This window comes from Aphelocoma coerulescens, chromosome 14 (genome assembly GCF_041296385.1).
Source record: "Aphelocoma coerulescens isolate FSJ_1873_10779 chromosome 14, UR_Acoe_1.0, whole genome shotgun sequence".
Classification (NCBI taxonomy): Eukaryota; Metazoa; Chordata; class Aves; order Passeriformes; family Corvidae; genus Aphelocoma; species Aphelocoma coerulescens.
In genome coordinates, this window is record NC_091028.1 from 12,840,894 (window position 1) to 12,855,744 (window position 14,851).

The 14,851-nt window shown below is 47.2% G+C and overlaps 1 protein-coding gene across 5 annotated transcripts in view; it reads left to right on the forward strand.

The window, feature by feature from the left end:
- MAD1L1 (mitotic arrest deficient 1 like 1) overlaps window positions 1-14,851 on the forward strand; it is a 349,002-nt gene that overhangs the window by 290,879 nt on the left and 43,272 nt on the right. The window lies entirely within an intron of this gene.

A 14,851-nucleotide genomic window follows, 5' to 3' on the forward strand; every position in this document is an offset into this window, starting at 1 on the left:
TTTCTCTCTGCTTTCGCTTTGAGCTCTTTGCTTAAGGTTTGACAGCTCCTCCATCAAAGGTTCCATCTCCCAGGCCTGGTAGTCACCAATTGCTGGTGAGAAGCATGCCTGGAGATGTTTGCCAGGCTCGATGTGGAGGGTCCCTGTTGTTGATGTTCCTTTATCTACAAAACCAGCTCTGAAAGGCTGGGGCTGCTGGTGCCTTGCATAGTGTGTGAGTGTTATTAAGATCAGCTGTGCCAGTTTTCTGACTCCCCTCTGCTCGTGTGAGGAACAATAGCACTAAATGATGATTGTAATTCATTACAAATGCACCCTAATTAAATTACCCATCAGTGGCTGCAAGATTAATGATACCAACCCGAGTTAAAACATGATTAAAGTTAGACTTGTCACATTTTTCAGTTATTATATGGAAGTTCACAGGGAGAAGGGATGGGGCAGAGTGCAAGGTGTGATTGGATGATGCTGTGGAACACAGCTGGGGCAGCCAAAGGCTGTGGCTGATGGTGCTCCTCTGGGCTGTGCTGGGGACAAACCCTCTGGAAGCTTTTCTCAGGTACGTCAGGAGGAGTGTGGGGCTGTACCTTTGTCAGGGAATGTTGTTAATCTCTTTGTGGGATGGGCAGGAGGGTCGTGTAGGGAACAGCAAGGAACTGAGCCTGGATCTTCCAAATTTAGGCTTAACTCTCTGAGTTTAGCTTGCTGAGTTGTCTTCTCTTTATTTTTGTATTTCTGCATGCTGAATATCATCCAGTCTTTTTTGAAAGTACCTAAAAAAGTAGAAGGGAAACACCATGGATGATATAAGGAATAGCATCAGATACAGCAGAGCATCAGCCTTTCTCCCCTTCCTTAGAGAAGTTTCACATTGCAAATGGTTCTCAACAGCAAATATTTACAAGGGGAAGACAACAACACAGCTTTGCCAAAAGTGCAAAATTCAGGACGTTTTATAAAAAGAGACAAAACAAGGCACCTGATCATGCTGCATTGGGAATTTTGCTGCCACTGTACTGCTGGAGAAGCCTCTGGAGGTGTTCCCAGGCTCAAGTGAGGGGGAGGACCAATGCGTGGGATGTGTTTAGGTGGATGAGAAGGTAAAAACGATGTCTCGGCATAAGGACTGTCTCTCTGAACACCCTAGCACAGACTGGCTGTGCTTGGCATTGGTTCTGTCATTAGCTGGCAAATAAGCAAGGAGGAATTTTTTCAAAGTAATTTCATTTTCCCATATTGTACATCCTGTCCTTAAATGCCTTTGCTGATTGGATTGATGGTGCCAGTCCAGAAATGGACATTGTTTACTAGTCGGGGCTGGACTCTTAATAGATCTTCTCAAACTCCTTGAGAAGCAGCTCTCAGATGCTCCAAGCAGAAATAAATTGAGCTGTGTGGTCCATGTGCCCTTTATATCAGTGGAATAGACCTCATTAGAACATTGTATACAACTGCTTAGGGCTGGAGCAGCAGAAACAAGTGGAGTTCCTGGAAATGAGAATAAACCAGGGCTCAAATGAGGAAGTTGCTTGTGTCAGAGAGGAGGCAGCTTTGTCTTTGCACGGTGCCCTGTTGAATTGTTGCATTTGCTGGAAGCTGGGACAGCCTGGGGCTTGTGAAACACAGGAGGATGCAGGAAGGGGTGCTGGAACAGCAGGTGCTGTGGGGTGAGACAGCCCATCCTCTGCCATTCCGTGGACTCTCCAGCACTGTGGTGGCAGGCAGATGGCACTTAGCAGCTGTGCAAGCCTAATTAATTCACGTCAAAGTTACTGGAAGATGTTTCTCCGGGGAATGGATGGTTACCAAGAGGTTCAAACCCTGCTTGGAGATATTAATATTGAATGTCGTCATCTCCGGGTTTGGATGACCTTGCTTCTGTTGATAAAATGAGGCATTTTCCAGGTTTTTTGCATGTTCTCTTCAGCAGTGCTGTTGCTCATAATATTGAAATGATTTCCCTTGAGGGGAATAGGAATGAATAACCTCAAAGACTTTTCCTCCATAAAATCATCTGTAAAAGCCATCTCTCACTACACTGGATTTGTAGGTGAAAGTTTTAGAGGCAGAGGTAAATTTTTATCTTTAATGTAAGGGTGGTGAGGCCCTGGCACAGGGTGCCCAGAGAAGCTGTGGCCGCCCCTGGATCCCTGGAAGTGTCCCAGAACAGGTTGGACAGGGCTTAGAGCAACCTGGGATAGTGGAAGTTGTCCCTGCCCATGGCAGGGGTGTGAAACTAAATGGTCTGTAAGGTCCTGTACCATGGGCATCAGTGGATCCAAGAGGGAGCAGACTGGGGATTGCTGCTCTCCACATTTCCAGATCTTGCACATGTTAGTGCAGGGATGGCAGCCAGATGTTGGCTGTTGGAGCAGTGGCTGCCTCTGTCAGAGACCCAACATGGCCATCAGAGGGGCCTCCCCCACAAATTTTGGCTAATGCAGGCAGATTTAGCAGCTAATATCAGAGCCTTGTGGCCTACTTCTTTCTCTCTGGAGGGTTTTCTGACCTGGCTATGTAGCCTTGAAGCTACGTATTGCTCTGCTTGTTATTGCCTTACAAAGCTAAATGGGTTTTTTCTCTTTTCTCTTTTTTTTTTTTTTGCCAAGTGTTTGGACTTGTTTTTATTTAGGACACAACCCTTCTTGTCTTTCTGGTTTTGCCTTTCCCAGCCATCTCCTACAGACAAAGTAGTTGGGATTCAGAGAAATAGCTGACTCACGTGGGCAGATGTTGAGATTTTCCTTTGTAATTGAGCCTATGAAAGGGGAATTTTCCTGTAGGCATTGCAGAGGGAGAGCTCTGCTGGCTCTGACAGGCACCAGGGGAGTGGTGGTGGGAAGGAGACGTCCTTTAACTGAGGATGTGGGGTGAAACTGGGGAGTTTCAGTGGTGCTATAGATCAGTGGTTTAGATCCAGTCTGTGCAGATAGAGATGAGAAGTCATTACATGCTGCCCTCTTGGTCAGTGACCTATGTGAAATGAGTTTGGGTTTAGTCCAGTTCTCTGCGGATAAGCTGTCTGCAGAAAGCAATCAAGGGATCTGGCATGGACAAGCACCCCAACCAGCCACCTTGGCACGGGCCAAGGATGCAAAGGTGTCCTGGAGGCCAAGATGCAGTTACACAAAGTCTGGCTTAGGGCTTTTTCTGTAATCTGCTACCTTGGTGCACCTTGCAAATTCTCCATGATGGATCTCCACCTTATCAGCTTCCAAGCTTCTGGCTGGTGCTTCGATGCACCCACAAATTGGAAGGGACAAAAGCTGGAGGGTTTTGAGTCCTTTGTTCATGCTGAGCTTGCCTTTGTGGTGAAATGAAGTGCATGTCAATGGGGATTGTATCTCTTGAGGTCATGTCCCATTACTGCCCCAGAGCTGCCTCCTTGTACCCCACCAGAATGGCTCTGGGTCCAGCTCAGACCTTTCTCAAGGGCAGAGGAAGCTGAGGCAGAGCAGAAGCTCCATCCTCCTTGACCTTTGCTCAGCCAGGGTTCCACACCCTCCCAAAGGGGTTACTGCTTCTTTCAAACACTGCAGCCATGAGCAGGAGATACCTGGTGGCCTCCAAGAGCTGAGGAGCACCTTGTGAGCATCGAGTCTCTGCAGTGTGGAGATGTTTCTTTTAGAATAAATAGCTCTCTGATTCAAAAGATGTATGTTCCAGGCTGATCAGTGATCTGATGTAGCAGCAGCACGTGGCACTGCCTTGCTGTTTCCAGAGACAGATCCCTCCAGGACAGAGCTAAAAAGCAGAGTTGGAAGAACCAAGGAGCGGGTGAGTGTGTGGATGGTGCTCCCTCCCAACTGTCCATGCCTGTAGTCCTGCCAACTCATGGGCAGTGTCCTGGTTCCATAGCCTCTGATCAGTGGTCAGCAGATGGGCCCCAAGTTCAGCCTGATTAGTCCTGTTCAATCAATAAGGCCAAGGCAAAGTTGCTCCCTGTCTCATCCCATATGGCGGCTCCTGCTGTCACTGTTCTTGTGGGAAAAGCTCTGAGCAGCCTCCTGGTTTCGAGTCCAGCCCCTGTTTTCCCCTCACCAAATAAGAGAGAGCACTGGAAAACACCAGTGTTTCTGTCAGGCATGGTTGCACCTGAGCGGTGACGTTTGCCTCACAGTGCTGCTGGGAGCTGGCACGGCTTTGTCCCAGTGGGTGCTCCCCTGTCACTTGGCAGGGACAGGCTCCCAGTGGGAACTGCTCCAACACCCTCCAGATGTCCAGGGCCCATGCCCTGCATCGGATCCATGAGCATAAAGGTGAAACAGATTGATGAAAATTAATTCTGAACAGATTCCTGAGCTGTCATTCAGTGGCTGAGGAAGGAATGGAGAGACTAAACTGAGGCAATTTGGGTAACTCCAACTTGTTCTTCATGTATTCAGTTGGAAACTGTCACTTGGAGTTAATCCTTTCTGTGGATTCTTAAAATTTCTTCAAGCACAGCAAGAAGCTGAGGAACTTGCTTTGTAAAACTCTACGGTGTGGGGTGCCAACAACACAACTGGCTCCCAGGGGAGTTCTGAAGAGTGCCTGGAGTTGTTCTGTCCCTTCCTAGGGAGATGCAGCAAGAGGGAATGAAAAATTGAAGGGCTCTAGATTCAGGACTTGTGTAATGACTGGCTGTGATCCAAATGGGTAATGCACACAAAGCTTCTGGACATCATCCCTTTAATGTCTTTTATCCCAAGAATGTCCTAAACAAATTCCTGATATAGCTGGCCCTAGGAGCTTGTGCCAACCTCACAATCTTCATCATTTCTGGGTTGTTCTCTCCAGCTCCCCACACTGGATATCTCCTCATCTCCTCCTGTTGTGTTCTGGCATGCTGAAATGGAGAAGGTCTTCTCGTGATGCTCAAATGCTCCAATTAATCACCTATGGCAGTTTGTGTCTCTTATTAGTTTGGAAATTCAGAGAAATGCCGAGAGGTTGGCACAATCTGTTGAGGTGGAGCATGTCTGAGTCTGCTGAAGAGGAGCTGGCTCAACCATAGCTGGTTTTGTTTGTCTTCACAGTTGTTACCACAAGTTTTCTGTGATCACGTAACTGAGGTCTGAGTAGATCCAATTTCGGCTTTTTTCCTCCTCTTATGATTCTGGGCTTATTAGCCCTGACAGTTATTTATTTGTCCTTAGTTGTAGGCTGAGGCAGCTTTATGGATAATGTGGGAAGCATGTCTTTTCTAATTAGACCACAGTCTGTTGTCTGTCTGCCTCATGGGCAGGACGCAGCATGTTGTTTTTCTGAGTTTATAATAGCAGGAAGCCCTGGATGCAGGAGGTCACGTTGGGCTTTTTGTCGGTGAGGTTTTACAGCAACAACTCACAACATCAGTGTTCCCGAGACGAAGTGGGAAACAAAACCTATGGAATATATTCTCCTCTCACTTCCCACAGTGAACTATTTAAATTACATTGGGGCATGATGAGGTACAATAGGAACTGAGAGCAACACACCATGCCCAGCCAGGCCACAAGCTGGGTTTGCAGGAACTTATTCCAACTTATTTCCTGTGTCTCCTAGCAAGGTGCCAGCACACATGTTGCATCCCAGCTCTGGCAGGAGTTGTTCTCAGAAGTATTGCAGCAACTAATGAGGAACATTGGCTTCATGGAAGCTCACACCTTTTCTTTTCCCAGCATGATCACCTGTAGAATGTGCATTATGTCACCACTGTGAGACCAGTAGCTTTATATAGTGTCCTATCTTGTATAAAAAGTCAAAGCTGCTGTGTCCTGCTCTTTGAATTCAGTGGCCCATAGCAGGGGGGTTGGAACTAGATGATCTTTAAGGTTCCTTCCAACCCAAACCATTCTGGGACTCTATGAATAATTTTCTTGCATCTTTCTTGACAGCAGCAGACAAACTTGTGCAGAGCAGCTCCTGGTCCTTTGCGGACAATGAGGGAGTGAAGTTTGTTCTGGTGCCACCGGGGAGGCTGGGATGGAGGGACAGCTGTCAGGAGCATATCACCAGCCTTCCTCCTCCAAGTCTGACTAAGGACAGAGTGCTCAGCAGAGCACTCATGCACACCTTTTCCATTTGCCCCTGATTTCAGCAAAGGGGACAGTAACAAGTCGTGTTCGTTACCAAACCTTGCAATTCAAGAAAACTCTTAAAATAGCATTTTTCCTCATTCTTCAGCTGCTGGCTCAATGCCCAGGGAAAATAGTGGGTTGAGAATATGAGGCAACAACTTTTCTTTTTCCAGTAATAGTGCTTTCAAACTATGTGTCTGTTTAGAAACATTAATCATTTTAACTATGGGGTAAAAATCTCCTGCCTGTCTTTAATCTTACCTGTGCAATGACATGGCAACACTGAGCTCTTGCTTTCTGTGGATGATTAAGAAGGGCCAAGCTTCAAATAGTTGACTATATCTTTTTCTCAATTTGCTTTTCTGTCAGCTTAAATTAGAGATGGTCTTAGCCATTCTCTTGCAAACTCTTCTTGTCCTGTGATGATCTCTGCTGTTGGAAGCTATGCAGGGCTGGTCTGAGTTAGCCCTGCTTTGGAAAACCTGCAGTAAAAGGTTTGTCAGAAGGTTTTGCAGTAAAAAACACCCTTGTCTGAGGCAGCCATGGGCACAGCGTGCAGTCGAGATGTTGCATTGCCTAAGGGTCTGCCCTGAGGAAGAGATACAGAAATGCTTGTAGGTCTTGATTTCTTGTGGCATTTTTATGAGATTAAGAGTAGTTCTTGAAAAATATTGATGTATTTGCAGTGCAATTACCAGGCTTGGTTGGTATTTATATCCCCTTTCCAGCCTGTGCTATCGTTGGTAGGTGGTGTTAAAGAGGTGCTGCATGATTAGTAGCATTAAGTGATACTTCAAAGTCTTTTCCAGACAATAACAAACTAATCCAGTTTGGTGCCTGTGAGGGGAAGGAGATTCCAAGGTATTATTTGTAGCATTTCATGTTTGTAAATCCCTACAGAATCTCCGAGAGGCAAAAGAAATTCCATACACATGATAAATAAATGATATAAAATGGTAGAAGACGACAGCCCACCTCCCCACGCGGCTCGGATGCCTCTTGCTGCACACGTTGCCTCCTGTGAGGCAGATTTCCCATGAGAGAAGTGTGGGCACGGAGGGGTGAAGGCTCCTCCTGCTGTGCAGGAGTTGGCTCCTGGGCTGTTCTTTGGCCAGACTGTAGAAGGACACAGCACTCCCTGGATCACCTGGGGCACTGAGGAGCACCTGGTCCTGACTTCACAAAGAGGGTTACATGGATGGCTGGGCAAACACAAACGGTTTTGACTCGTGCAGTGATTTGCTCCTGCAGGAGCATTCATAGAGACTGGAAACCTGAGAGATTAAATCTTCGGGCACGGGCTGTGTTTGTGTTGTTCCTCGGTGCAGCTGGGGACATGCCCAAATTCCTACCAAAGGGACAGTAGGGCTGAGCAGCATGTGTTGTCTTTGTTAAACTTTGACTGTTCCTTATGTCCATTCTTGCAGTATCTGCTTCCATATCCCTTCTCTTTGAAACCTGCTATTGGTGAGAGTTTCTGATGAGCAGGAGTAGGTATCAGCCCTTATGGTAGGATGGCTGCTCTGCATCTCACTTTTTTTCTGATAGACCTTCCTTTGGCTTTCCTTTCTTGCTTCGTTGTCAGCAAAGGAATTGAACACAGCAGGCTATTGTCCTTTATTGCTGGCTCCATTTAAACAACCTGCAGGTGCTGTAGAGAAACACCACAAGCACTCTGTCCCTCTCCCATCTCCTCCTCCAGATGCTTTGAGCTGTCAGTAAGCTTGGGATAAAACCCCAAGGGTAAGTGACAGCTGCCAAGCCAGTGCAGAAAGTCAGAGTTTGGGAAGTAAACCCACTGATTAAAGAAAATGGATTTCAGAGAAGTGGAGAGGAGGGGGCAGAGTGAGCACGTAGAGGAGGAAGAGAACTGAAAGCCCATGGCAGGAGCTGGGCAGAATGGCCAGGTTGAATAAACAAGCAGCCAGCATGTTCCACCAGCGTGGCTGATTTGTTCCTCTCTTCCGAACGGTTTAGCTGAGACCCGCAATTTGAAAATAAACTTTCCTTTTGTTTTTTAAACAGTTCAGTGCCTAGGAGAGCATCAGACAGCTCGGGTTTCAAATCAAAATGAGATTGTGGTGGTTGTGTTGTCATTGTACCTGTTCCACTGCTCTGGTCTTTGGGAGGAGGAGGCGTCTTTGGGGAGCAGGTCCAGCCAGTCTCGTTGCTATGGCAAAGTCTCTGCTGATGCCTGCTCTCTGCCTGTAATTGCTATTCAGCAGCTGTTTCCAGTGGTTGTCTGGAGAAACTTGCACAAGTTATGGATGTGAAAATCCCTCCCTGTATGTTGGCCTTTGCTGGAACTCAGCTTTGACAATAGAGATGCATTAGCTTCCAAACTCACAAGTAATTAGGTTGGTTTGAGTGTACTTCGCTGAAAGTTAAGGCTTTGGGGCTGGGAAAGGAGAGTGGAGGGGGGGAAGTGGCAACTTTAAAATCAATATTGCAAATGCAATGCAAAAGAGTGTAATTAGCATGTTTTGCAGGGCCTATTAATTCCTCTGAAATGCTGTTTATTAGGCAGAAGAACTTTGGGAGCCCATCAGTGGATTAAACAGGTTCTGTAATGAAATGTAAATGGTGTAATTGGGCTTGTTCTGAAAGTATTTATTCTTCACCTGTGACCCGCTTGATTGCGGTTTGACAACACGAAGGAGTGTGCATCTCTTCGTTAATGACAGCTAATTCCCTGGAGCTAATGGAGTGGGACGCCCAGGCGCATGGCGCCGGGAACGCGGGTCACGCCTGGAGCTCCGCAGTGATTGGCACCAATCCGAGCACAATGTAACTTTAATTACAGTAATTCCAAATCTAAAGCAAGCATTTAGCTGCTGGAGAGAGGCTCTTAATTTTGCAAATAGGTGCTGTATAATGGGCTGACCTTTTATTAGGCAAATATTGGGATGGGTGGGAATGCTGTCCTCCAAGTTACAGGTAGCATTGTTGGCTCCCATTAGCTCAGTGAAAATCACAGAGATGTGTTCTCCCTGCCTGGTTAACCACGCGGATTTCCTTCAACAAGCAACATCGTGGAGCCAGGGGGAACTGTGGTGCTCTGGGCTATTTAAATGCAGTCTTTCCATCAAGGCATGAAAATCTTCTGCTGCTCTTCTGCCTTCTGTGTACGCTTTTGTCAGTGTAGACGACTGGGATTTCTGTTGTTGTTTTCCCTTTACAAACCCTCTTTATCCAAACAGTGCAGTGCTAAATATCTCCAGGCACACAGGAGAGGTCACAAAGCTCCCTTGGAGAGCTAAACACTCAGTTCTGCCTGGCATTATGGTATCCTTAATTAAGTGCTACCATCGGTGCTGGCTCTGCTCCCTCTTCTGTAGGGTTGAGAGGAGTATGCCCGGCCACAGCTTCCCTTCTCTCAGGCTGGAGAAGGCCTTTGAAAGCAGAGACTGGCTGTCCTGTGCGAGCAGAGGGTGCTGTGCTGGTGGAGAGGACCAGGGGGACTAGCAATCCCCCAGCTCTTCCCAAATCCATTAAGGCCTGCAGCCTCCAACCTTGCCTTCTGTTAGCTCAGTCTCTCTCTTAGGAATGGGTTTGTTAAGAGTTGAAATGAACCCAGGCAGGGAAGCTTTTATCCAGGAAGTGTCCAAGTCTGTGCATGGATTTGGAGTAGGTCCCCAGGGGAGTGCTGTGGGCTGTTGTGTTTTATGTTTGGAGCAGAAGCAATACAATTTCTGCAAGCAATGCCTTTCTTTTCTGTTTCATTATTCTTCCTCCTCTGCCTCTTTCCATCTGCAAGCTGAGAGGCAGAGAGGTGGCAGTGACAGCATGGTCACAGATCTCTTTACATCATTGATCTTGGGCTTGTCCCCAGAGTGAGGACACGCTGGAGAGGGCAGGGTGGGAGGCAGCTGTACACAGGCTGGAGGACAGCACAGTCAGGAGACGTTTGGCAACCTGAACAAAGGAAGGAATGAGCATCACTGGGCGGGGGACTGGCAATGATGGGGTGTTGATGCTCCTGTAGAGCAGCAGCCAGTGCGAGGCAGTTGCCTGAAACCAGTGCAGCAGTGATGAGAACAGTGGCAAAGAGGAGGGAGCATCCTCACAAGGCCAGGCCACGTGCTCCTTCTCACAGATGGCTTTCCATGCACCGTTCCTAATGCCAGCAGAAGTAACACCTTCTCTGGATGAGCTCATGCTCCTGCTCGTGTACAGCAGCCTCTCTCTGTGCTGGATTTGTGCTTTGGGGAGAGTCAGTGCACTGGCAGATGTCTGGAGCAGAGGCAGGGCAGCCTCTGGCTCCAGCAGGGCTGCATTGAGCAGGTTCTCCTGGTGTCAAAAGCATCCCATTCCCCCCAGCTTCTCACCTGGAAGATGCAGCTCTGATGAGAATCTGGCTGGGAAGTAATACATGGGAGGACCGAGTCACCATTGCAAAGAGGAGATTTCCTTGGCAGAAAAAGCAATAATAATTCTGATCATTGTCAAGCCAAGAATCTTCAGGTTTGCCTGCCTCTATTTCCTAGCATTTGCTAACATGCCACATCACATCCTAATGATGTTTCCTCTTGCTCCTTACCTTAAATCTTTGAACATTGTCTCCTAATCTACAGATTGAAAACCATCACCCCATGTTACATAGAGAAAGATACTCAGGAATTTCTTCTGAAGCACTTTTTGGCACATAAATGTAAAAGCCTTGAGAGCTTCAGACTAAGTCCTTGTTTTCATGGAGTCCAAATGCATGGATTGCTCTCTGGGGAAGGCTGTGCCAGATCAGTAGTTCTCTAGCTGGTCTTCCCTGATATTTTATCTTTGAGATATGGGAAAGAGGAAGATAACATGGCTCCACAGAAGCTGGATAAGAGCTGGAAAATGTTTGTATCAGCCAGTCCAACATGAGGTACAGCAGCCAGATGGGCTTTGCATGGGGGACCTTGGATCCAGAGGAAAACTGGACATTGTTAATATGGCCAAGTACCTCAAGGAGAGCCTGGAAAAGACTTCAGGCTCTTTATCCTTCCCACCTCTCCACTTATTTGTTCTCTTTGGAGTCCATACAGCCACTTCTGCCTTTTTTCCCTTCAATCCCCCATTTTGCATCCAAATAAAGGAGCCATCCCATTGCACGTGTTCCATGCATATAGGAAGCTGTATAAAATAGCTTTGTGAGCGTGAGTAGTGAGGAGAAACTGAGTATTTTATCTCTTCAAACCCATCCTTGTCCATACAACCCCATTCATCTTCTTTTAGGGTCTTTATCAGCCTGGGGGCTTTTCAAGGAATGGATTCTGCTTCTCTCATGTTGCCACGAAGACCTGTGGCATTTTGGGCACTAAATAAATAATAAATATTGGGTACTAAATAAATAATAAAAAGTGCCTGTACTGAAAGGCACATCCTCCAGATTAATGCTGCTGCTATAAACAAACCAGGCTTTGAGCTGGGGAGAGCAGCATGTTTCTCGGGTGGTCTGAGCACGGGATGAGTGGCAGCTCCCAGTCATTAATACAGGACTTTGATCTCTGAGATAAGAGATTATTCCCCCGTGGCCCTTTGGCATGAGGAGCTGGTGATAGACTGACAGCAGTAAAACATGGCCTTTTGAGAGGCTCCTCCAGCATTTTACTGAGATTAGATCTCCAAAAGGGGCTGTTAGAAAGGAAGAAATGATGGAACAGCGGGTTATGTGACCGCTGTGACTCATTAATACATCAAAATTTATGTCCAGAGTACCCTCACAACTGGTCCAAACCAACTCTTAGGAGCTAGTCTCTCTCTTTTCCCCATGCTGCTGTTGCCTAAAGGCCTCAGTGGTCTCCTGTGCTGACTCTCTTAACAACCTCCTGCATTTACTCTGCATCCAGGAGTTTTTGACACAGCGGAGCCTTGGCTGTGCCACCAGCACAGAGTTCAGGTTCTGCACCTGGGACAGTCTCTGTCTCTGCAGCCGCCTTTGCAAGTGCCACAACAGCCAGTTACAAACTGTGGTGACACAAACACATGTACCTGAGAGCCTCCTGCCTCACTGGGGCTGGGCTTTGGGTGTCTTCCCAGGTTGTGTCTGTGAGATTAGCAGAGTAGCAAGACAGTTGCTGGGAGGTGATGATGGAGGAGCTTATTTTATTGAATTTCAACCCCTATACCAATAAATCACAACCCCAACTGATGGGAAAAATTGTCTTTTGCCAGTGGGCAGAAGACCACTAGACAGCATTCACTGCCAGAATACAAGTCAATTGAGACCTGACTTTTTCACCCAGAGGTCCCCAGGCCAGACTTTTTCACCCAGAGTTCTGGCAAGAAGTGACAGAAAATCATTGACACTGAGCAGTAGTTTTTCTCACCAGGAAGGGTTTTATCTCTTTATCTAGTTCCTGTTAAAGAGCAGATACACAAACAACACAGGAGCCATCCCAGCCTTGTGTCCTGCTGCCAGCAGCCCAGGATCCACCATGCTAATCTTTGTTGTGAGGAGGAGAGGACTTGAGTCTTCCCTGTCTAGGGGACACTGGGGCGTGTCACCCCTCTTGGTATGCTAAGCCCAGCTCTTCTGTCTCACCATCCTTCTCCTGGGATGGCTCATTTCATTCTGGCTGCTTGCCATTAGTTCCTTCCCACCCTTCTAAATTCATTTCTAATTAAACCACTCGACCAGGAGGAAGCAGTGTGTTGGGGTTGGCACTGCTTGTAGGGAGAGAAAACCATGGAGAGCACCCTTGGATCCTACCCCACAGATGGGCTGAGCAGTGTTTGAATCCCACCATTTCCTGAGTATTGCTGAGAGCTTTGGGGTATTGTTTTGCAGGAGAAGGTGCTAAAGACAGTACAGCAAATAAAGGGCAGGAATTATGTTTTCTGCATTCATCCTCTACTGTCTGCTGACAATTTTTCCTCAATTTTTCCCCTGCTTTTCTTACACTAAGGTGACCCCAACCTGTTCTCCCAAGTCTGCCTTTTTCCTACAAATCAGATCGGGCTAACAGGGAAACAGTGTGAGCTCTTTCCAATCCCCTCAGCTTGATAGCTGTCTCCCTCCCGTTTTCTCCTTCTGTGTGGCAAGGTGGATCCTCCTCCTGTCCACTTAGAGCTCATTCATGGGGGCACGATGCTGTTAGATGACCCAACACCTCTTGGTCTGTAGTTCCAGTTTTAGATTTGCATGTCAGTGGATCTCTCTCCCTGCTCCCCCCCAGATCTCCACCATGGTGCTCACTGTTCTCCCACCAGCTCTCCTCCGTTGCTCCCTCACCACCAGCACACTGCTGTTCAGCACGAACACGAGCATAATGAAACCCCCATCACCACTCAATTTAAAGCACACCAAAATGCATCTGCAGCAGCACTCTGGTTCTCAGAGAGGAGACAATCAATGATGAATGAAGTCAGCCAGTGGTTAGCATAAGTCAGAATGAGATACTTCTTGAGGAGGAATATTTCTGTGACTGTGAAGCAGCGCGGGGATAGAGGAATCAGTCCTGAGGCAACAGCACAGCTGTTCCCATCTCCCTTTCCCAGCAAGTGACTCACAGAAAGATGATGTTGTTTGGAGATCCTACTGGTAGCAAAACAGTTTTGCCTTGGAGTGTTGGTGCTTACAGTGATGCTCGGAGGGCAGCAAGAAGCACAGCAAGGCCAAGCAGTTGGACAGGAGTGTTGCAAAGGGCTGGAAAGGGCATGGTACAAATGGGTTTGGAGTATTTCACACGGGAGCTGCGCTCGTGTAAACTCCCAGTGCTGGGAACCAAAAAACCTTCATTGAGGGAGAAGAAGACCAGCTCCTGTTCAGAGCAGGATTTGGGAAGAGGGATTGTATGGATGCAGAGGAGAGCACCAGCCCTGTGAGTCCTCCCACAGAGAAGATGTGAAGCAAAAGGAGGAAGGGAAGGGAGAAAGCACTCTTTCAGGCAGTTTGGCAAAGACAGTGAAGAGAAGACACATGCGTGAGAGAGGTAGGAGGAGAGGGGAGAAGTAGTCCAAGAGTTCCCGTTGGCATTAGGGGAAGAGAGGACTGTGTAGGTAGTTTGCCATGCAGGCAGGGGAGAGCAAAGCAGCCCTGGGAGGAGAGAAGGGCTGGTAAAGGGCCTTCAAAGAAGACAGGGCGACCTAGCAAGCAGCCTCTTGACAAAAATCAGTGTGCTTCCTTTGGGTCTTCCAGCAGAATCTCCTGATTCTCAGTCTCTGCTTCCCTCCTTTTATGTCTCCTTTGAGGTGGGGTCAGTGATCATGAAGATGTGCAAATTCAGCTTGAAATCAACTTTAAGTATCACTTCCTGCATCATCCTATACCAGGACAAGAGGAGGCAGGAAAGGTGACATAAAGATGGGGTGGATAGCATAAAGCACATAATACATGGGCCTCTATTTTATCACGACATGATTTTAACCTGTTTTCTCTAAAAATAGGGGAAATCCTTGGTGACCAGTCTCTATTTCTCCTGCCTCACCTCAAGATCGAAAACCAGCGAGAGGCTGGAGAATTTCCTTCTAATTAACTTAACAAAGGCTAGGTTAATAAGCAGCTTGATCATAGTCCGAGTTCCTATATGGGAGGGAGATTTTGGCTAGTGAAGAGCTCTTTAATCTCTCGGACAAAAACATAACAAGATCAAATGCTGGAAGTAGAAACCAGAAAAGATTAGAAATAAGGAAATGCTTTTGTTACAACGGGGGTAATTAGCCATTGGAACTATTTATCTCAGTACGTAGGGGATTTGCCATCACTTTGAAGTGTCTAAATGAAGATGGGATATTCTCGTACAAGAAATGTTCTAAGTCAGCTGGTAATTATGAGCCTGATGCAGGAACTGCTTTGCTTAATTCACCAGCTTGTGCTTTTCATCAGTTTT